The sequence below is a fragment of the Mauremys mutica genome, chromosome 4 (assembly GCF_020497125.1).
Source record: "Mauremys mutica isolate MM-2020 ecotype Southern chromosome 4, ASM2049712v1, whole genome shotgun sequence".
Classification (NCBI taxonomy): Eukaryota; Metazoa; Chordata; order Testudines; family Geoemydidae; genus Mauremys; species Mauremys mutica.
The window spans coordinates 64,922,096-64,943,634 of NC_059075.1; the positions used below are offsets into that span (position 1 = coordinate 64,922,096).

A 21,539-nucleotide genomic window follows, 5' to 3' on the forward strand; every position below is an offset into this window, starting at 1 on the left:
TTGACTTCTGCAGCCTGAAAAAGGGAGATTTGAAACACCAGTGGATCAAAATCTGCATTATTGTTAAACTTCTTTGTTCTATAATGACTGTAGCAGATGCACTATGTAGTTTTCAAATAAATTATAACTGGTTCTACAGTATACACCAGTGTGCAATATTGGAAGTGATAACGTGAGCCCATTTTTAGCAACATGTTTAATTTTATTGCTTGTGGTTTATTTTCTTAAAACCTAGGATGTTTAGAAAACTCCCGGTTTGAATTTTATGGGCTTCTTATCGTTTTCATTTTACTTGTCAGTTTATCAACATATACTTGTTTAATATTTAACATCAACAAATCAATAACAGTTTAAATAAACTGGCCAGTGCCCCTTATATTTGGGCCTGCACAGTTTGAGAGACCTGGCAGGTGTGAGAAAAGGGTGGCGATACTTCAGAATGAGCTCTCTCCTCTCTGAGTGGTTTGACTGCAGTTTGGGCAGTATTGAGATGTCTCTGCTGCAACTTCCTGGTGGCTGGTGATAAACAAACTCCCAACAAACCCTCAACTTTCATTTCTTTGTCACCTGGGATGTGCCAGCCTGGAAAACTTGATAGTTCTGTACGGTGCTTGGACATCATGCTGATGAGAGTGATGCTACCACCCCTCAGGTAGAATGAGACCTCAGTTTTTTCTCTCTCTGCTCTCCTGCTGGTGTGGAGTAACTTCATTGAGATCACTGGTGTATCATTGTGAAATAGGTGTTAAGGAAATGAGAATCAAACCCACAATCTCTGGAAGGGAAATATCTAGGAAACTTCGTCATTGACTCTAATTCATTTTTGTTGGTAATTTGAGCTAAATGTTTTCTCTTCTCTCACCTTTCTTCCCTCCCCTTCCCAGCCTCCTTACTCCATTGACCTCTACAACTGCAGTCCTAGTCGCTGATTTATCAGGGCTGGCTGGCTCAGCACTGTGCAGAGATTGCTTTTAATTAACTGTCTTCATTTTTTCCAACCTTCGGGGAGCAGCAACCCTTTAACGATTTTAATATTTTATCTGGATTTATATCTGCCTTGTTTGTTGTTTGTGGCTCTTCTTGCCCACATCGTCTTCCTGAATTATTTCCCCAAACAAAATAATTTTTTCAGGTCCCTCAGATAGAGTGAGGAGGAGGGTTTAATGGATTCTGGAATGGGTGGGTGGGTTACCCAAGATTTGCCACTGTTAGTTGTGGGAGAAGAGGGAGTTCGTGTGATGGATTTCAGTTTTGCAACTGGAGCCTTGTCACAGGGCAAGATGCACTTTTGTGTTCTTTTTCTATGTACAAAATGAGGCAACTTTGGTGTCTAGAGCTTGGGGCTGGAAGTCCCTTGAGTTCTGGTTCTGGATGGTGACTCACTGTGTGGTTTGAACGAGACATTTATAACCTTGTTTTCAGTATTGTTTTGTTCTCGGAGGTATTGATCACTTGTAGCTCCCATACAGAACAAACTATTTCAAGGAGGCACTACTAGAAAATGGTATTTTAAAACTGAGTTAATTCTCTATACATGAATACATACAAGTTGACTTGGTCTCTTTCATATAAGATGACTCCTTTTGTCCACTGGGTATAGCTCTACAAAGGGAGATTTCTTCAGACCGAGCTGGTAGCAGCTGTGCTAAGTTTCTCTCAGCTGGAATTTTCTCTGTGCATATCCTGCAGTGAGTATTGCAGGAGGTACAATACAAAAGGGATTAGTGAGAACGTCTGTCACATAGAATATTAATATTTGACACTACCCTCCGAGGATCAGAAAGCATTTTGCAAACATTCATGAAGTAAATGTCTCAACACTTTTCTGAGGCAGGGAGATATTATTTTCCCCATTCTACAGATGTGGCAACTGAGACATCGAAAGGGCAACTGAGACACATAGAAATTAAGTGCCTTACCCAAGGCTCTGTAGTGAATCACTGGCAGAGCCAAGAATTTAGGAACCACATTTTATTTTCTTCCAGGGCTGTGCTTTAGGTAGTAGGCCAATGATATCCTGGAGGGGCTTCAGGTAAATGGAGGATTAAGGCTATCTTCCTGCCTCTGATGAAGTTCACTCCCTTTATAGATATTGCTAAACCATCCCCGCCAGAGATAACTTGTCCCTGGTGCACAGGAAGATGCTTCTGAGGTGCAAATATTTTGCCATTGTAATGAAGCAAATTGCACCAAATATTACGTGGGTTTTTTAAAAAAGTCTCCCCAAATATGACACCCTCAGGGCTCCCTTTCCCTCCACATTTCAAAATCCATGAGCTGAACACTCTGGGATTCTATCAATATATTTGGTGGGTCAGATTCTTCTTTGACTTGAACTGATGGAATTCTAGGATAATGTTATTGAAACATTAATGTTATTGGAACAAAATTTTGAATAAAATATGAATATGTCCAGCAAGTGCATTTACAACTAAGTTGTCTACCCAGTGATGTTGCTTGCCTCCCTTTGTTTATGATTCAAAGGGAGCATTTTTGTTTAAACAGCAGAACAAATGAATAGAGTCCCAGGCCCTAGTCTTCCCAGTCTGTAGGCAAAAGCACGCCTGGGCCACAAAGTTTATCTGCCAGCTAAAAGGAACATATTTGTGGGTGCCTCGTTTCAAAATATTGGCAGCACATCACTGTATATGATCACCCTTGTCATATAGCCCATGATTGATGCTGTCTCTTTCTTACCATCCTCTGCAGCACAGTTAAGTTTAAAGAAAAAAAAACCAACAACAACAAAGCCTGTGGGCCTGATTCTTGTGTCACAAGTGCTGGTGTAAATACAGAGTAACTCTATTGACATCTGTGGCATTACATTAGTGTAAATTAGTGGAAGAGAAGAGACATGCTCCCTGTGCTCTTAATTTGTCGTGCTAACTTGCAAATGCAACTAGTCTAGGACTTTATTTGTTCCACTGAGTGGATCTGAAAATAGATTTCCCTCCCCTCCCCCTCATTATTTACTTTCTGGTCTTGTTTTCATAACCAGCTTATCCACAAAATACACTTTTTGGCTCCTCTGTCTCGTGATATATCTTCAAGGTTACCCATTGCTAAGCAACCACCACACAAAGTTGAAGGCTGGTCAGCAAATTCTTGTGTATTTCTCTGGGTTATCTCTGGTATGAAACTAAGGGGCAGTTGGCACGGGTGGATAGCCTCATCTGTCCTGTCTGGAAGAGGGGGAGGGACGTGTGTTGGGCTGCTGCTGTGACTTTGGGAAAGGCTCTGACCTGAAAATGGATTGCAATTCCAATTGAATGGTTCTTTTCCTTGGTAATAGAATCGCACACCTGAGCTCTGTGCTTTCTGCATTAATTCCACCTCTCTTAAACTTTCCCAGTCAATTATCCATGTCCATCTACTGCTGTAGCAGACACATGAGCGTTCTGCAGCAGCCCCCTCCAGCATGGTTATCAATCAGGACCTGTCAGATTTCTCCCTCAGACACATCTATTTCAGGGCTGTAAGACATGGCCTTTTGCTTTTGTTCTTTTAAAAAAATTTTTATAAAGAGGCCATCTCAGGTGCAGAGTGTGTTAGGGATTTGCATTGACAGTAAAGTTGCATGACATTTATTAGTTTCAGTCTGCATGGGTTTCAATAAACCTCTGTGTCTGTTTTGGTTTGTAGAGTTTTTTGGGCTTGTTTACAAAATTGAGACTAAAAATGGAATCAATGAGACTCATTAAGTTGATCATGGTTCCTAAAATATGGTCTCTGCAGCACCAGCCGATCAGAGAGCTCTTCCAGGTGATTGGCCAAATGAATCATTTGAGAACAAAGGAGGATTAAGATGTTGGGAAGAGCAGATCTTTCTCTAGCACTATGATTCAAGGCATAATAAAAGCTGGAGCACCTCTTAGCACTGCAAATATGTTTGTGAGGATTTGTCACAAATTTCACTATCAAACCAAAACGCAAGCATCAAACTTGGACTCCAAATTCTTGTTTGTCCAGAGACAGTAAAAAAGCTTAGCTTTGACATTGACTGAAAGGTTCACGTGCCCAAAAAATATGCTCAGAAAATTCACCTGGCATGGTTTCCATGTTCAAGCCCCAAACTACCCACAATTTCAGTAGTTTGAGGTTGTGTCAGGAATCGGGGCATGCAGCAGAGCTAATCTCCAGGCAGACCCATCCATATAGCTGGCCTGTAGCAGGCTGCCTGATTTAACCATGCAACTGATTGGCTGTAGAAGCCAGCAGGCTGGCTCTTAAGCCAGCAGCAGCAGCCTGGCTTTTCAGTGCTCATACTCTCACTGTGCTTGCTCTTGTGTGACCTGGTTCCTGTTGCTCCTGCCTTGCACCCAGTCTTAGAATCATAGAAGATTAGGGTTGGAAGAGACCTCAGAAGGTCACTAGTCCAATCCCTGCTCAAAGCAGGACCCATTCCCAGACAGATTTTTACCCCAGTCCCTAAATGGCCCCCTCAAGGATTGAACTCACAACCCTGGGTTTAGCAGGCCAATGCTCAAACCACTGAGCTATCCCTCCCTCTCTCTGTTCTGCTCCTGCCTTCAACCCTCCTTGCCTGATACCCTGCTCACTCTAGTTCCTGACCCTTGGCTTTGGCTCCTGACTACGGCTCTGACCCTGACCACTGGGCCTGCCGTCCACTCTGACCACTAGGTCTGTGCCCGCTCTGACCACTAGGCTAGACCTCTCTGTCCTGGTTGGCTGACTGATTGAGAAGACCTTACAACTGGGGCCAGGGGCTCTTGGTGCTAACATGGACCCTACTAAGGCACCATCAGAACTAGCGGATGCCATCCAGAACCTGCAGGAGCAAGTGACTGCCCTGAAATTGCAGAATGTGGCCCTGCAGGTGCAGGTTGCTCTGCTGGCTCCTCCTACGTTGCCCCACCTGGAGCCGAAGATTCCTCTGCCCAATAAGTTTGACAGAGATTGGGACAAGTTTTGGAGGTTCCTGAACCAGTGTGGGCTTCTTTTCCTCCTGTGCCCCAATCGTTCACCATGGACCAGGGCTGTGGGGGGCTCATCTTAAGTTTGTTGACCAGGGAGGCCTGGGCTTGGGCTTCCCTGCTTCCAGAACAGTCCAGCCCTCTCTTAGGTTGCATTAATTCCTCTAATTGTTCCATGTCCACCATCTTTTGTGACCTCAACCGTGTGCAGACTGTCAAGGCAATCCTTCAGGCCAGCCCATAACCAAGTATGCTGCTGAACTTCATCGTTTGGCTTCTGACACCAGGTGGAGTGAGGCGACACAGCACCACTATTTCTGCCTGGGATTAAACAAGGAGATTAAGAATGAGTTTGCACGGGTGGAGCCTCTGCTCGGTTTGGACAACTTGATTGAATTATGCATCAGAATCGACGATCACCTCACAGAGCAGCATCATGAGTGTAATCGATCGCGCCAGGGCTCGACCCTCCTGAGGGCAGGAGGGGAGCCACACCGACTCACTCCACATCTTCTGTGGAACCGTCTGAACAATAGTCAACAGTGTTAGGAAGCTCAGACCTTCTGGTGCAGGGCTGAGCGGCAATACAGTACACGGAACTCAGGCCCTTTGGTGCAGGGCTGAGCAGCAAACAGTACAATGAGCTCAGGCCCTCTGGTGCAGGGGGCTGAGCAGCAAACAGTATAAGGAGCTCAGGCCCTTTGTAGCAGGGGCTGAGCAGCAAACAGTACACAGTACAATAAGCTCAGGCCCTTTGGAGCAGGGGCTGAGCAGCAACCAGTACAGAAGGCTCAGGCCCTTTGGAGCAGGGGCTGAGCGAGGGGGAAAACTGCCACCCATGAGTGGGGTGGCAGGGGGGACACAGGCCCACCCACTCCACTGTGTCCCAGCCCGGGGCCCTAGCAGCGGCTATCACCGCTGCTGGTCAGTGGGGTCCTGACCGCAACACACTGACATCAGGACCTTTGCGTCTGTAGCCTGACAGGGGTCAGCTACCCCTGGGCTACTTCCATTTTCCCCCTCAGGGCTTACCTCGTCCGGGGCACCAGCCCCAGGCCAGTCAACCTGCATAGGCTCCTCAAGACCAGGGCTTGGTGGCAGGTCTGGCAGCTCCTCGGGGAAGTCCGGCCAGGCGTGCTTAGGTGGCTCCTCCGGGTAACAGCAGGGGCGGGGAAGCTCCGGCGGTTCTTCTTCATAGGGGGTGCGGGGGAGTTCCAGCGGATGCTCCCAGTACCAGTCACGGGGAAGCTCCGGCGGCTCCTCGTCATAGTGGGCGCGGGGAAGCTCCGGCCAGTCAGGATAGCTGCCTCGGGTCCTGGAGGGTTCCCAGTCAGGAGCCCTTGCCGGCACGTCTGCTCCCGGCGGTGGCTGGGCTCTCACTGAGGTCTGGTGGCTGGCTTTTCTACTTCCTGTCCTGCCCCTTGACTTCCGGGGGGCGGGGACAGGTGGTGGTGGCTCCGCCCACTTGGGAGTCTGCAAGGTGGCTCCCTCTGCTGGGCAGGAGGGGAGCCACACCAACTCACTACAGTGAGTATACCTTGATTTTCTGGAAGCTGCCATTTCCCGAGCTCCTGACACCCCAGACATGCAGATCTTTCCTGGAATCATAGCTCGTGCAAGTCAACCAGGCTTGCCTGCATGTCTCGGACTCAGAGAAGCACTGACAGTGGGATTTAGGCTTGTGCCTGTATTATGGGGAACCCGGCCATTTTGCTTTGATGTATCCAGCAAAGACTTGGGTGAAACTGGGGCCGGGAAATACCAGGTCCCCAGCCCTTAGGAGGGGGTATGGGCTGAGCTGGTGTTCTTCCCTCTCCAGTGGTTCCCAGCACCCTGGGTCACAGTTGGCACAGCATGAACTGTGTGTCAGTTTTCAACACAACTCTGAACACCTCTATTAATTCAACTACTGGTAAACTCTGAAATCCCTCTATAGGCTTTAGTCAACTCGGAAGCCTCTGGTAACTTTATGGACTTAAAGTTTGCTAAGACCTATATGGTTTCCATCATGCACAAGGACCCTTCAGAGCTGCTCAAGACTATTGATGGGTCTCTTCTCTCCTCAGGACTGTAATCCACCAGATCACACCAGTAACGGTTCAACTAACTCAGTTTATTGTCCCAACTTTAATTTAAGCCAGAACAACTTCTGTATTCAGAGAAGCTCTAAGCCCCAAGCTTATCTAACCATTGAGTATTTCATTCTTTTGCTCTGCTAAGTCAGAGGTGAGAGATGCAGAGCTAGAGGTCATCAGCAAATGAGGGTATCAGGAAACCATACAATTTGGATTAATCCAGGTCCTTCATGCTCCTGTTTTCCTAAGTACACCCTGGTTTACCACCTGTGACTGCCACATTCACTGGTGGAAGGGGATCTACACTTTAATTTTAGGCATTGCCGGCTATCATGTCCCTCCCAGGATCTGAGAAACAGACCAGCAGACTCTGCGGTTCATGTTGTCCTCTGGAAGATCCCAATCCCCACACAACAAGACTATCAGAAGCCCCAGTGCCCCCTGCAGCACTGCCAAGATCCCTCACCAATACCATAAATTTGCTGATGTTTTGGACAAGGGGAAGGCGGACATCCTATCCACACATTGGACTTACGGCTGCCCATTTCATCTCCAACCTGAAGCTGAGATCCCATTCAGTAGGATATATGCTCTCTCCGAACCTGAACTTCGAGCTGTCTGCCTTTACTTGCAGGATAACCCAAGGGTTTCATCTGCCCATCCACATCTGAGCAGGCACTCCAATCTTTTTCATTGAGAGGAAAGATGGCTCTTTGCAGCGGTGTATTGACTGTGGGGGCTTGAACATGATGACCATACACATCTGCTTCCCACTCCCCATTATCAACGAGCTTCTAAACTGGCTCTGTGGGGCCTGTATTTTCACAAAGTAGGTGCAGCACGGGGCCTATAACTTGGTGTGTGCGTGTGATGGAGACGAGTGGAAGGCTGCCTTTCATACATGATATAGCTTCCATGAATATCTAATCATGCCATTCAGCTTATGCAATTGACCCAGCAACCTTTCAAAACTTTATGAATGATATATTCTGAGATATGCTGGACCACTTTGTCATTATCTACCTTGATCACATTCTGATTTTCTCCAAAGACCCAGCTCTTCATGACCAACATGTGTGTAGCATTCTTGAAAGACTATGCCAGAATCCCTGTATGCCAAACCAGAGAAATGTGAGTTTGATTGAGACACACTTGAATTTCTTGGATATATCACCTCACCCCAGGGACTGGAAAGGGACCCTTGCAAGGTGGCGGCCATCACAAATTGGATGGCGCCAAAGCATGTACGTGGAATCCAACGCTTCTTGCGTTTTGCTAATTTTTATAGACAATTTTATCCCAGAATTCTCTGCTTTGGCCAGCCCTCTGACAGCCTTGCTGAGAAAGAGAGACCAGTTTTCATGGTCCCCAGAAGCACAGGCTGCCTTTGATAATCAGAAACAGAAATTCACCACTGCTCCCATCTTGATCCACCCAAACCCTGCCAGATGGTTTACAGTAGAGGTGGATGCTTCAAACTTTGCACCAGGGGCAGTGCTTTCCCAACCAGCTGCTCCCAATGATCATCTTCACCCATGTACTTTTTTCATGTGAAAACTCACTCCCTCTGAGATAAACTATGACATCATGGACAAGGAATTGCTGGTCTTTGAAAAATGGCACCATGTTCTGAAGGGTGCTAGGTTCTCAGTCTAAGTCTTGACCATAAAAATTTGCAATACCTAAAAATGGCCAGGCACCTGAACCAGCAGCAGGCATGCTGGTGTCTCTTTGCACAATTTGAGTTTGTGGTCACCCACTGGCTGGGGATAAGGAACAGGAAGGAAGACCCATTGTCATGGAAGGATCAGTACTACAAACCCAGTGAGAAGACTACATCCAAGATTCTTAAACCCTCAAACTTAATTTCTGGCACCCTAGTCTCCAACCTATTATCCTCCATCTGCTCTCAGTTACCTAATGACCCCTTTACCGTCCAAACTGTCAAGCCTTAGACCACGACCAGGCCCAGACCTTCACAGGAATGGGATCCTATACCATGAGGGACATATCTATGTGCCCAAAGGGACCACTTGGCTTAGTCCTATAACTCTGCCATGACGCTCTGCTAGCAGGCCACTTCGGCTATTCCAAGGCCTGAGACCTGGTTTCCAGGAACTTTTGGAGACCCAGAGATGTTGCATCCTATGTAGAGTCTTGTGACCATGGTGCCTGGATCAAGACTCCCGGTCAAGACCACTGGGTCTCCTCCAGCCCTTACCCACTCCACCTTGGCCTTGGGCCATCGTTTCCATGGACCTTATTGTGGAATTACCACCTTCCCAAGGCCACACTACATTCTAGTGGTGGTTGATCACTTAACCAAGATGGTGTATTTTGTTCCACATTGCACGCGTCTCTCTGCTCAGGAGATAGCCTACCTGTTTGTGAGCAATATCTTTCATCTTCACAACTTACCAATGGGCATGGTGTCTGATTGAGGATTCCAGTTTATTTCCTGCTTCTGGCAAGAATTTCTACACTTCCCGAGTATCAAGACCTAACCTTAACAGCCTATCACTCCAGCATCAATGGGCAGGCAGAGCGTGTCAATCAGGTCCTTGAACAGTACCTACATTTCTTCCTAAACTATCCTCAGGATGATTGGCTGTCCCTAATCCCTCATGCTGAGTTTGCATATAACAATGCTATGCATGCCTCCACCAAGCAGACTCCCTTCTTTGCTAACTGTGGTTTCCATCTTTGTGCTCATCCAGAGATCCCTTCTAAATCATTGATGGCCACTTTTACCAAACTCAGAACCCACATCCAGCAGGTACGTCAAGAACTCCAGAAGCAGTTAGGCGTTGCCAAAGCTACCTACAAATGGTATGCCAACCGGTCCTGCCAGCCAACCCCTGGCTTTGGGGTAGGAGCAGGGGCTGCGCTATGTTTTTTGCCGCCCCAAGCACGGCAATCAGGCAGCCTTCAGCGCTGTTTCTGCAGGAGGTCCGCCGGTCACATGGATTCGGTGGCAGTTCTGTGGGTAATCTGCCGGTCCTGTGCCTTCGCGGTACCCGCTGCCAAATCGCCACCGAAACCGCAGGACCAGCGGACCTCCCGCAGAAATGCCACCGAAGGCTGCCTGACTGCCGCCCTCACAGCGACCGGCAGCCCACCCCCCGCGGCCTGCCGCCCCAGGCATGTGCTTGCAGCGCTGGTGTCTGGAGCTGCCCCTGGGTAGGAGACAAGGTCTGGTTGTCCACCTGGAATCTTTGATGGACTTGCCCCTCTGCAAAGCTGAACTGTAAGTACCTGGGGACTTTCCAGATCATGAAATAGATTTATCTGGTTACTTGTAAATCACAGCTATCAGATTGCCTCAAGATTCACCCCATCTTCCATATCTCTCTTCTAAAACCATTAGTCAAAAATCCCTTTCTACTCTGGACTTCCCCTCCTCTGCCTATAACTGCTCAGGGCCAAGAAGAATATGTAGTTTGGCAGATTCTAGACTCTCACTGGCTTTGAGGAAAACTACAATATCTAATTGACTGGGATTGGTATGGCCCAGATGAATGTGGGAACTGCAGAACAGATCTATGCCCTGGATCTCTTGCATGCCTTCCGCCCCACTTACCCTGAGAGGCCAGGGTATGGTACCCTCAAAGTGGGGGTACTGTCAGGAATCAGGGCTTGCAGCAGAGCTAGTCTCCAGTCAGCCTCATCAGCTGGCCTGCAGCAGGCTAACCGATTAACCATGGAACCTGATTGATTGCAGAGACCAGCAGGCTGGTTCTTATGCCAGAAGCAGCAGCAGCTTGCTGGCTTCTCAACGCAAACACTGTGCCTGCTCCTGTGTGACCTGGTTCCTGCTTCTCCTGCTTTGCACTCAATCTTGCTCTGTCCTGCCCCTGCCTTGAACACTCCTTGCCTGATACCCTACTTGGTCCAGTTCCTGACCTTCAGTTTAACCTTTGGCTCTGGATCCTGACTACGGACTCTGGCTCGACCCTCGGGTCTGGTATCTGGTTACTGCCTTCTGGTTTGACCCTTGGCTTTGGCTCCTGACTATGGCTCTGACCTTATCCACTGGGCTAGACCGCCTGCTCTGACTACTAGGCTAGACTGCCCTCATCCTGGTTGGCTGACAGTTTGCCCAGTTCTAACTGTCATTCAGGCGTTTGAGTTGAGGGCTGATTCTACTCCCTGACCACAGGGCAGGTGCATAGCTGTGTAAAGAGGCCTCAGCTATGGGTCTTGCAATCAGATGACAGTCTGAAACTCACCCTTTGGGATGGGCAAGGTTAGGTTAGTTTTCATGCTGTTGCTTCAACAGCATAGAAGTCACCAAATGCATTAGGTGCCTCCATAATGTTCTGTCCTGATGTGTTATGGGGTATGATGCCTGCGTGAGATGGGTGCGTGATGCCATCCAGCCATCGTGGATGGCAAAGGGTGGCCTCTGAAATGTGAACACTACCTCTGCTTGATTCAACTGATAATCCCATTGTGGAGACATTTCTTAGGGGTAGGCGTTTGGAATGTCTCACTGAGGATGCTGACCATTCAGTGATTGATATTGACTTGGTCTGAAGGAATTTCTGTCCAGAGCTCCTTAATTGGAAAGATGGCTGTGATAGGGACACCAGATCTTTATTGGCCTAGAAAACTGAGAGACCAGGACTGGGACTCGAACCTGGCTCTCCTGCATGCTGCACTACCAGCAGAGCACAGGTTGGGCTATAATATTTATTAAAGCAGGTGGAATATTTAGTATCATGTCTAGAATGTTTTGGTGATCTTGGGTCCCATTTCTAGTGTATAAACACCTGCATCATGAAAGCCACTATCCCACTTAGCACTAATTGACCACCCCGTGGGGCAACCTTATACGAGAAGACAAAGACTGAACACAGACCTAGCCTTAAAGATGGTTCCTCCGAGCAGGGATGAGGTATTTTGTGACAATGGGAAGCTTGCAGTGCTGTACCTGTTTTGTGAAAATACTGAGGACTTTGGGGCCAAATTCAATCTGGTGTAAGCAGTTGCAACTCCATTTCATTTAGTGGAATTTCACTTGCTTGGACCAGGTCTGAATTTGACTCTTAACAATACATATGACAGTATAGCATCCTGGCATCTTTCAACAGAATTACATTCATTAATTCAAAAGCCAAATGAGTGGCATATCTTTTGATTTTAGGAAATGACCTTTATTCTAATTTTTTATTATATTGATTTTATTATGACTAGATTATGTGTTTGTTTGTGTACTAGATTGTATGTAAAAATATAGGAAAGAGCGGATGTTTATAGTAGATGAGTCTTAGGAAAAAATGATATTGTTGGCTAATCAATGTACTGGCCTTTCAAACACTTTGTACTGATTTATTGTGGCGCATGTTCTAACTCTCCCATTGGCTGACTTCAACAACTTGTGTAATGGAAAAGAATGATTTTTTACAAGAGGACTCTGGGAACTTTTTGAATATTACAGCACTCTTTGGATCAATGAATATCCCAGAAACTCCTTGCGTAAGTGACCTAAAATCAGGCGATCAAGCCTCTTCTCTCCTCCCCTTCCCTAGAGAGATGTCTGTAATTAGATAAAATGAGGACAGAATATGCATAAGTATCTGTTATGCTGGGATTCCTGCCCAGAAAGGAAACTAATGTCCTGATCTGGTCATAATTTTTTGCACCCTTTATATTATTGACAGGGTTATGGTTTGACAATGGTGGGAGTTCAGAAGCAGATTTTCTATTAAAGAGCAGCTGCGGGCTCATGGTAACCTTTCTAAATTGACTGGTTTCCAAAACTATTTGAATTATGCATCCTATATCTTCTGTGCCACTTCCCCTTCATCATTTGTTGCTAAGGACCTTTTATTTGTAAGGATTGGCCTGATTCTTCACTGCCCAGCATTTTGTGCAATCAATTTAAACATGCGCAAAGTTAATGCGAATCACTAGCTGGCTGATTTGGTAGCATTTTACACACCCACTTTGCAGAGGTATAAATGACTACACAAGGTGCAAGGCGGTAGAGACTCAGGCCTAGAAATTTTATTTTTGTGCATTTCATTTGGTGCCCGCTGTCTGTTCCTAGCCTGAAACCTTCCCCCTCTCTCTGTGAAATGTAATTGGTTGCTATGGTGGGGACTATTATTATGTGTCAAACATGGGACATGCACACTTTGCTTCACGGTTTACTCCATTTAGTTAGAACATGTTTAAGTGGGACATCTGATGTAAGGGCAAAATCTTTAATGAGTGCCACTTAATGGGGATTGTAAGTAATTCTGTTTGCAGGAATTGCCTTCAGGTGGTTTAGTGCAGATGAGGCCTTTGGTGTGTAATTCTCATGCTTGTTCTATTTGCTCTTCTCCAGAGCTATGATATGTGCAGAAATGGGATGAATTGCTTTACTGCTGGGTGTTTGCCCCTTGCTCTCCAGCCACACATGCTGGGCTGCCATGCCATGTGCCTGCCATTTGTCCCTGCCCCGGCACTGGAAGGTAACAGTGTCAATCCCTGTCCCATTGCATACAGTGTCTCCTCCTGTTTCCATGGGGCTTTGCAATAACCTGATGTGCTCAGCAGTTCTCTAACAACAGCATTGCAATTAAATTGTTGTGTGCTACTTGGGCACACCTGTTAATGGGGATGATGGCCATTCCATCCTCTGCTCCCAGCACTTCCTCATTGATGGGATTCTGCTGTGGGTTGCCACTGCAAGTTTCCAACAGGAAGGACACTTTGTGGCTTGAGGCTAAATTCCCATCCCCTTATTGAAGTCAATGGGACTACTAGTAATCTAAGGTGCTGATATACAGAGTAAAGGGATGGGAATCTGACCCTTAGAAACGGCCATTGCAGACTCCTGGATGCTTCTTTCACAACTGTGCAAGATCAGTGTTTTTCTTTTTTGTGTCCCCGTTTGGTAGGAGTCAACTCAAAACCCCCAAGGTTTTACTTTTTCAGCTTCTTTTGCATTTTTATCTTTGTCTCATGACTTAGCAACAATGAAATGCAAACTGTCAGCACTCATGGATCCTTCAGCCCTCTTCAGGAAACACAGTCACCAGTATAACCACTGAAGAAAGGTTTCTTGGAGCAGGATGGGAATCTGCATACTAGTCTCCCTTCCCTGCCTTGCTTCAGAATCCTGAAGGTAAGAGTCATAATTTTGTAACGATAGGGTTAAGGTCAGTAAAAGGTTAGCTCTCCTTCTTTCTGTACATTCCCAAAGAAGGTAACAACCAAATATTTCCATTGCTCTAGTTGTGTTATAAACCAGGGAGCCTGAAGGCCACTCAACTGTGGCTATATTTAAGTGTGAATTATTATTTTTGTAATTATGATCCATCTGCAACCTTTATGAGATGAGGGTTTTCTTTGCACATGCTGTAATGCGCAGAGAAGGAGATTTAGGGTGATTATTTCTTTTCCATTGTCACATAACAGTAGAAGATTGTGTGTCTGGATTGAAATGACTTTTTTCTGTATATTGAATATAGAGAAACCATAATAAAATTTACCAGATATGAAGGATGCCAATCAGCAGTAGAATAGCTTATACTTGTTTGTTTTTTCACGTTTATTTTGGTAATTTTAAAGACTATTGTCAATGTCTGATCTTATTTACGTTGGTCAACAGAAGTCAATGGAGTTATGTCAGTGTATGTGTAAGTGAGAGGAGAATCAAGTCCAGGTTATCTCAGAACAACCCTGCTACTAGAGACATTTACATGAAAACAAGAGGTTTTCTTCCTCCTTTCCCATTTGAAGAGTCATCAAAATTCTCTATTTGTGGTGGGAAAGTCCTGTCAATAGCAGCCACCTGTGACATCCCAAACAGATTTAACATGAGAGCGGATGGGCTCTTGGAAATAGAAAGGGACCTGAACAAAAATATTGGCTCCCAGTACCTCTTGTTAACTTTTAAGAGTAAAGTTGGATCTGAAGTTTTATGACTCTCGCCTATCTTTATAATGGGCTGGATCCAAACACCCACAAGCTTTTGTGGATTTCAGATCTGAATTAACCTCTACTTAAAGAGTCAAGGTCTTGTTTTCATGTAAATGCCTCTGCCAGTGAGAAGCGAGGGAAGGGATAAAGCAGAAAATATAGCACATTGGCAGAATTGTTTTTCAGTATCATATTTTAAAAAGTTTTTCCATAAGGCGTCATCAGCTCTTTAAAAGCACAGGAGAGACTAAATTTGTCAATGAGCCAGAATGGTTAAATGCTCTTAAATACGTTGGGCTGGGTTTTTGTTCACCTTTCTTTCTCACAACGGTGTCTGGTAAAACTCCAGTAATGAAAACACTAGCAGAGGGGGAAAAATGAACTCGTTTTCAGCAAGTGGTGGTGGTGCCATTCTAATCAGATCATAACAAGAATGTTAGCAACGGTTAGGTTTGGCATTAAACACACATACAATGTTTGTTCTTTTATAGTTTCTGTATTACACAGTAAAAATAGCACAGTCATGAAACTCATTTGTTACCATTCTGCCAACTTCATTCAGCTGACTTGCTGCTGCTTTGAAGTTTTGAAGCAGAGTGTTTCATCCCGTGCATTAATGCCAACTATACAATTTATTCCCCCTTCTTTCTTGTCCCCCTGAAACCAATGCATAGTAATTATCTCTAGGTTTGGTGACACCTGCAGAACGATTCCTGCATCAAATAAGCAATGACTATGTTTCAATACTTTGAGCCAATAAGAAACATTATGGACCACTAGGGGCCATCTCAGATTGCTGCAAGGAAAGTGCCTTTTGATCTCTCTGTTTGCTCCCCTCCAAAAATTCATTACAGCTGCTTCTTTGCTTGACAGAGCTGTTCCAAGAATGTACTGGTTGGAAAGTTTCCTCTTCCCTGTGATGGATTTGGAGTGGCCTTGTAATACTTTTTGAATAGTATGCATTCTATATGTTTGTCAGATGGTTCTAAGGGATGTTTACAGTCTGAATATGTTGGTTTAGTTTAATAGGGCTGTTGGAAATAACAAGCAGGATGGCAAAAAACAAGGACTCAGTATAAGGCATCCCTCAAACAAACACTTGGGGTTTTTTACAAGGCAGTGTGAGAGCAATTGGACTGGAGGGGACTGGCTCAACCTCCCATCAAACTGGTTTTGGACTAGCAGGGTCAAAAAAGCCCAGGAAGGGAGAACAAAGAATTGTGGATAAAAAAGGGACTTTTCCCCTCTCTGGGGCACTCAGGCACTCCTGGATGTCTGAAGCAGCGAGGTCTGTCACGTCACCAGCACAGCCAGTGTGTAGAGCTTTCATTGTTTTAAAAATCCTTTCTCTTATATTATGTTTTGTTCCTACTTTTAAGATAGGACAATATCTTCTTTTAAGAAGTCTGCTTTGGGTCGCTGTATTCACTGGTCACAGCTGCCAAAAGGGAAGAACTTCAGGTGCCTAAATCCAGTTGGATCTGTGGGGTAAGAACAGTTGATACATGAGGTTCCCCAACCTGGGCTAAGAGTGGGAGAATCACAGGATTCTACTCTGAGAGGGGTGATGGCACGAGGAGGTGCACATGGAGAGACCAGAGAGAGGGTCAGAGATGCAGCAGCTCTGATCCGTGACATTTCCCATCAGCGTAACATGCAGTGGTCTCTTTCTCTCTCTGACAAACCCACTCTGGTTCTCAGTAGTTGTTTCTTTTCGGAAGTATGTTTGCTAAAACAAATACAGTGAAACTTGTTATCATGGACTTTGCTATCCTGGAACCCCATTTGTTGTGAAGTTGACATAAATAAGAACTTTCATTCAGCATATTGCAATGTGCCAACTGAAGTCCAGGCTACAGTGAACTTTCACTGTGACTGAAGATGTTCTGAGGATGAGAAAAGTGCCTTCACTATAAGAGAGTGCCCGCACTAACTGAGGGAACCATTGTTGGAACAGTGAATATGGGAAATGGTTGTTTGTCTTGCCTAGTCTCACAATAGTGTGGTAAGTATCAGAGGGGTAGCCGTGTTAGTCTGGATCTGTAAAAGCAGCAAAGAATCCTGTGGCACCTTATAGACTAACAGACGTTTTCCAGCATGAGCTTTCGTGGGTGAATACCCACTTCGTCGGATGCAAGACATCCGACGAAGTGGGTATTCACCCACGAAAGCTCATGCTGCAAAATGTCTGTTAGTCTATAAGGTGCCACAGGATTCTTTGCTGCTTTTAATAGTGTGGTAGTGCATCCATCTAGTAAGACTTTTCAATCTTTTTACACAGAATCATTTTGACATGTCCACACACACACCATTACCAACCTCTGTAGTTGTGCCAGTGCATTATGAGACTTCAGAGGCACTTGTCTCATAGATCCTAGCATTGTGGCTGCAAGAAGGCGTCTTTGAGTAGTTTTAAAAACACAAGACTCTTAAATGCAGGATGGAGTTAAGATCACTGGCTAAATCAGGACAAAGGCAACACTTGTGCCTTCCTGTCAACACTGGGGAGAGGACATTGTAGATTGTACCACTTCACCCAGAGTTTATACCAGGCATTTCAACAAACTGAGTCAACCAATGCTTATTACATACCTGATTTGGCTGTTGTACCGAGGCAGGCAGTATCGTCCAGACTGGGAGTGAAAACACTTGCATTCTATTCCCGGCTGTGCTGCTGACTAGCCAAGTCACAACCTTTCTGTGCCTCAGTTACCACATTCAAAAATGGTATAATAATCCATATCCATCTTTGTAAAACTTTGAGCTCAACGGATGAAATGTACTCTATAAGTGCTAAATAGTGGTAGTGTTGTCTGGGAGTGCAAGGTATTGCTGCAGCTCAGGGTGTTTTATATAATTGTGTTGCAACACTGTTTCACATGGTGTAGATTGAGATGAAGAGGATTTTTCTGTAGTCAGTGTTTATGGATAGGACTGTCATTCCAGTAGGGTAGAGAATAAAATCTGAGTTCAAATTCCTGTTAGATAAATAAATTTGCATTAGTTATCACAAGCCCCTATTTAGATGGTTTCCTGGAGAGTCTTGACTAGGAGTTTTAATCATAGGGAAAGTTGAAATGATCTGATTTGACTAGAGGAAGCACTACACTTGGCTTCCTAGACACAGTTTCTTTCCACTCCTGTACCCTCAAGAAGTCAGTATATGAGGGATGAGTTTTTAGTAATGTCTCAGACTTGCTCTAATCAGTGACCATTGCTCCTCAATGCAGCTACCTCTCTGCTTATGTGACACTTTTAAAACATGTTTTTTCTAAAATTATTTATAATTAAAGGTGGCTGTTGGCACTTTCACATCAAATGGCTATTTTGTCCTGGTGCGGTGTGGTAGGGAACTGGAAACAGAGGAGAATCCTGATGGGGAAACTGGGACATGTTTGCCTCAAAATAAAATACACCAAAGGCAACAGGATTTGCATTAGCACTTGGTGGATGACCTGGACCATTCAAAATCTCGGGGATACACTGAAAGATTCTTGATGTCCGATTGTTGGGTCCCAAGTAACTGGTAGCTCCTTAAATCAAGTCTCATTAGTGAGGTGTGAAATGGAGCTCAAGTATTCTAAAGTCCTGTCCCAGCCTTCACCGCACTCATAAAATTTTGATCGATTATCTGTGGCAGCCTCTTCCTTGGAATGACCAAAGATTTGCAGGAGATACTGAGGGGAGGTGGCTTGAACCTACCTGATTTCAGGGCTTCAGAGGACCAGTCAGCCCCAGCTCAGGTTAGAGCAGACCTGAGTTACACCTAACTGTCAAATGTTCTTATGGGCCTTGTGTAGCTGAAGAATAACCAGGGCATGGAGATGTCCTAGCCACAACTCCTCCCTCCCGCTCTGCACATGCCCTGTTCCATCTGTAGAACAGCCCTTTGTGCTTGGGGACTCTGTTGGGGGGTGACGACTTAGAGCTGGCTGTGCTCTGTGGCTCCTGCTCTGGGCCTCCTGAACAGGGGAAATCTATGCAGCTGCTTTGTGGCCTCTTTGCACTAGTGTAATGGGTGTTAATGGGCACATGGCAGCTACAGACCCTGCAGGCCCTTGGTCAGGAATCTGGAGCTGATGTTCCTGGGGCACTACATGGATTGGCATAAAAAATCCAAAATGTATGTGCTGCAGGATCTGAACCTTTCAGAACACTAGGTATATATGAATGGACCTTTCAACAGGCAGGAGTAAGCTCTGAAGATCCACTTCTGTTTGTGCACTTGTGAAATCTTAGAAATCCTGTTTGGGGGAGACGACTAGAGAGTAAACACAATTTTGGGGACAGAGCCGGGTAGGCATAGATGGCTTCCTTCAACGCCATGTCTAAGGAGGTGTTGCAGTAGTGCTGGGAGTTCAGTGGTCTCTTGCCTCAATGCTATTACAAGTCAAGAAGAGGAGGAGAGAGCCCACTTGTGTGGATTTGGTTAGAGCTCAGAAGGTGAGATGAAGCGGAACTGCAAACAGGGATAATTCTTGAGGCTTTGATCCCTCCAGGGCCCAGGATAAATTTGCATTTGTGTTTAAAATGAAATATTTGGAGGTGCCAGGCACCTAATGAGATCCTTGCTCCAGCAAAGGATTTTGTGGCACCTATTAACCTAACTTCAGTCTTGCACAGGTAAAATAGGGTCTGTTGAGTGGGTGGGTGGGAGGGAAGGAGGAGAGAGCCAGTCTGTAGAGCAAATGCTTCTCTCAGGGTTAAAGACAGAAAAGGAAATGTTATTACTAGTTCAGAGCAGTACATGTTTCCAGAACACACTGGTAGGTCCACAGTGCCACCACACCTGGCCTCTGGGGACATCTGAGGAGTGAAACAGGCAGAGGGCTCTTGCCATAAAAGAGGGGACTGTCAAGAGATAGTACTGAAACGCACATGAAAACTGTCAGGTTAAAGCTAGGGATGATTTCTCCAAGGAAATGCTGTGCTGTGTACTCCGGGGGGAGCTCCGCACCCTGGACTCACATAATAACCTGTCCTGAATTAAAACAACAATCCCCAAAAGTGCGACTTATACATTTTGCCTTGTGCCTGGAATTTATTGCTGCGTATACAACAATCAAAATGGGTGCCACCTACAACGATTTCTTGATTGGGAGGAGAAAAGTGGTTGGAGTGACAACTCTTTTTCCCTATCTCACACTGGCTTTTCTTCAAATATTTAAGTTCTGAGGTGAGGCTGGTGTGTTCTCTTTCTTTGTACATAGTGTAGTAGGGGTGCCTAAACACGGCTTAGCAAACAGTTATTCTATACTATGCAAATAGTAACTCTGTACAAAGGGCATTCACCCCAGCCTACGCTGACAATGATAGCTCAGAGAGGTCTGCTCTGTTTCAGAGTGTCCTTGTTCCGCTAACTGAATAGTTCTGATTTTCTTTGTGGCCACTGTACAGTTCCACTATCTGCCCAGTAACCAAAGGCATCCAATTGCAAAATAGACTAGCTCAAAACAACAGACCACTTAAAGGTGCCTGCTGACTTGTTCCACCTTTTAGGTGAAATCCTGAGAGAAGCCGAGCATCTGTAATGCCCATGAAAGTCAGTGGACAAAATCCTGAGGCCCTTACTTGATTTCTTTCTTTCTTTTTATTTATTTATTTATTTATTTATTTAAACAATGAAGTTTGCCTGAGTAAGGACTAAGTAAAACACTTGGGATTTATCCCTCTGGGAGTTAAATGTGTTCAGCACCTATTAGGGAGCTTATAATCAACAAGCCAGCCTACGTCAGTGTTGACTTCTAAGAAGAGCCCTTTCATGCAGCATAGCCCTCCTTCTAAAGGGGTTGTAAGCAGGGCTTGAAAAATCCACTATCTCTTTCACCCTGGTGAGCAAGGTGCTTTCCCACACCAGTGATTCTGTAGAAGCCGACGACAGTGCTATTTCTTTGTAAAGGAATGTTTCTGGCTGTGAAATTCTGTTTCTTTAAATCTGTAGGAGGAAGCTGGAAGGGGGCAAAATCTTCAATAAAGCAGAGACAAGTAGGGTTGCCAGGTGTCTATTTTTTGACCAGTATGCCCGGTTGTAAAGGGACCCCGGCAGCTCCGGTCAGCACAGCTGATTGGGCTGTTAAAAGTCTGGTCTGTGGCACAGCTGCTGGCTCTGCGTGGCTTCTGGAAGCGGCCGGCATGTCCCTCAGGCTCCTAGGTGCAGGGGCAGTCGGGGGGCTCCACACCTGCCCCTGCCCATGGCCCAGGCACTGCCCTGAGCACCGGCTCCACAGGTCCCATTGGTTGGGAACTGCAGCCAATGGGAGCTGCGGGGGTGGCGCCTGTGGGCGGAGGCAGCACGCAGAGTCCTCTGGCCATCCCCGAACCGGAGGGACGTGCCAGCTGCTTCTAGGAGCCACCTGAGGTAAGCGCTGCCTGGAGCCTGCACCCCCTCCCATGTCTCAGCCCTGAGCCTCATCCCACACTCCCAACCCTTTGGCCGAGCCCCCTCTTGTACCCTAAACCCTTCTATCCTCAGCCCCACCCCAGAGTGCCCACCCCCAGCCAGAGCCCTCAACCCCCCCTGCACCCCAACCCCCAGCCCAGAGCCCTCTCCCGTACCCTGAACCCATCATTTCTGGCCCCACTCCAGAGCCTGCACCCCCAGCCAGCGCCCTCACCC

The 21,539-nt window shown here is 46.0% G+C and overlaps 1 protein-coding gene and 1 long non-coding RNA gene across 14 annotated transcripts in view; one reads left to right on the top strand and one right to left on the bottom strand.

Moving 5' to 3' along the window:
* Positions 1–21,539, top strand: part of DPF3 (double PHD fingers 3) — a 262,881-nt gene that overhangs the window by 44,886 nt on the left and 196,456 nt on the right. For 3 of the 13 annotated variants that reach the window (XM_045013997.1, XM_045014000.1, XM_045014001.1), the window contains one exon: positions 13,973–14,126. The exons of 9 other annotated variants lie outside the window; for them this stretch is intronic. The gene's annotated coding sequence lies outside the window, so the exon portion shown is untranslated. Of the gene's footprint in view, positions 1–11,373; positions 11,687–13,972; positions 14,127–21,539 lie in introns of those variants that run through there. One more of the 13 variants, XM_045014002.1, reaches the window with a different exon arrangement.
* LOC123368843 lies at positions 275–9,910 on the bottom strand. The gene is made up of 3 exons (XR_006578912.1): positions 9,428–9,910; positions 8,033–8,118; positions 275–1,683 (listed from the first exon to the last, which is right to left on the bottom strand). It is a non-coding gene; the product is annotated as an uncharacterized LOC123368843 (long non-coding RNA).